A 1,706-nucleotide genomic window follows, 5' to 3' on the forward strand; every position below is an offset into this window, starting at 1 on the left:
TGACCTGTGGGAAGTCCAAGGACCGCCCACCTCCATCCAGGTTTAGTAAGTTGAGCATCCAAACCGCCCAGGCCCCCCCAAAGCCAGCACGTGCAGAAAGATTTTTAAGGAACATTTACTAGCTGAATGGACTCAAAAGTGTCCTGCGTGACTCCTGCTTGTGGTGGGGAGAGACATTTGCTTCAGGGATGTGGCTATCAGTGAGTTTCTCCGTAAGTAACCCTAGTTAAACTAATTGGTTCATAATAAAAGAAAAGAATTTGCTGCTTCATCATGGAAGACAGGGTAGAAAGAATACGAAGACCAGAAGACTGGAAGAAGGGCTGTGAAATGTCACCATCTGTCCCCAAAAGCCATTACAGTGACCATCTCACAGCTGCTACGGGTGCCAGCACCGGGGCTGTGCAAGACCAGGGCTCACATAGGTCAGTCATGGAGCAGGAGGGAGTCAAAGGTCAGCCTCCACCTGCCAAGGGATTCTGAGTGGAGGAAGAGGCACCCTCTATGTTCACTTGTGTGCCCACAGGAAAGGCCGCCAGGCTCCAGTGAGTAGGACAGACTCGTGACCACAAACAGCCCTAGCGTAATTCAAGACAACAAGAAGACATGAATATGAGTAAGGGCCTTATAAAGAGGAAGGGCTGACAGGGGTGGAAAGAAGATGGAGAGGCCGAGGTGAGAATAACTAGAGTGCTTTGTACGGGTTTATGAAAATGTCAAAGATGGGAATTAATGAACGACAAATAAAAATGATTTCTTTCATAGAAAAGAAATGTAATTAATTATTACGTACATGTTGTAACCAGCAATATTTCTAGCATTGTGTTTATTTAATTATGTATTATTTATTTTAGCTTCTTTCGTTGTTTTTGTTTTTGTTTTGAGATAGGGTCTCACTCATAAAGATCCATGCCTCTCCATCTGCCTCTCTATCACGGGGCTGGGATTAAAGGTATGTACTCCATGCCTAGCCTCTAGCTTTCTTTTTCTTTTCTTTTCTTTTCTTTTCTTTTCTTTTCTCTTCTTTTCTTCTGCTCTCTTTGTAATCCTGATGGCTTCTTTCCTTTTCCTGCCTTAATTTTCTGGCAGCACCAGCAGAAGCTTGCACAGATGTAGTTGCGGAAAGAAGCCTCGCTTTGCACGGTCACATTCAGCTCGTGCAATATGGGCCATAAGCTTCCCTAGTGTAGAGGCCTTCATCAGTTTGAGAGCAACCTGCCTGCCACCCCTTAGTTTGCAAACATAGTTTTTTCAAACTGCTTTCCTATTTTACAAACAACCACAAGGTGGCAGATTCATTCAAGAAAATCCAGAGACACCCACTTGGTTGATTTCTGCCCTGTCATGGAGACTAAGCCAGAGAAGTGTTCTTGTGAACCATCTACTAATCTGGAAAAAACAAGTGTCAGCATTATGATATGTCTTGGGACCAACGAGACCTTGTGCACAAACACAGTGAAGGAAATGTGCTTCTAAATTCATGGGGAACAGAAGTTAAAGATACAGTTCTGTTGATAGGAAATCATTTCCCCTTAAGAAATGTCTTTCCTGGGATAAAACCGGACTCTCTGAACATAGCGGACAATGAGGACTACTGGGAACTAAAGAACAATGGCAATGGGTTTCTGATCCTACTGCACGTACTGGCTTTGTGGGAGCCTAGGCAGTTTGGATGCTCAACTTACTAGACCTGGATGGAGGTGGGG

General features: G+C 44.3%; 1 long non-coding RNA gene across 2 annotated transcripts in view; it reads left to right on the top strand.

Moving 5' to 3' along the window:
• Positions 1 to 1,706, top strand: part of LOC113457157 — a 15,731-nt gene that overhangs the window by 11,091 nt on the left and 2,934 nt on the right. Inside the window, exon 2 of one of the 2 annotated variants that reach the window (XR_003377781.1) lies at positions 890 to 952. The exons of the other annotated variant lie outside the window; for it this stretch is intronic. This is a non-coding gene — a long non-coding RNA (uncharacterized LOC113457157). The remainder of the gene's footprint in view (positions 1 to 889; positions 953 to 1,706) is intronic. 2 annotated transcript variants of the gene reach the window in all.

The sequence above is a fragment of the Microtus ochrogaster genome, chromosome 19 (genome assembly GCF_000317375.1).
Source record: "Microtus ochrogaster isolate Prairie Vole_2 chromosome 19, MicOch1.0, whole genome shotgun sequence".
NCBI lineage: Eukaryota > Metazoa > Chordata > Mammalia > Rodentia > Cricetidae > Microtus > Microtus ochrogaster.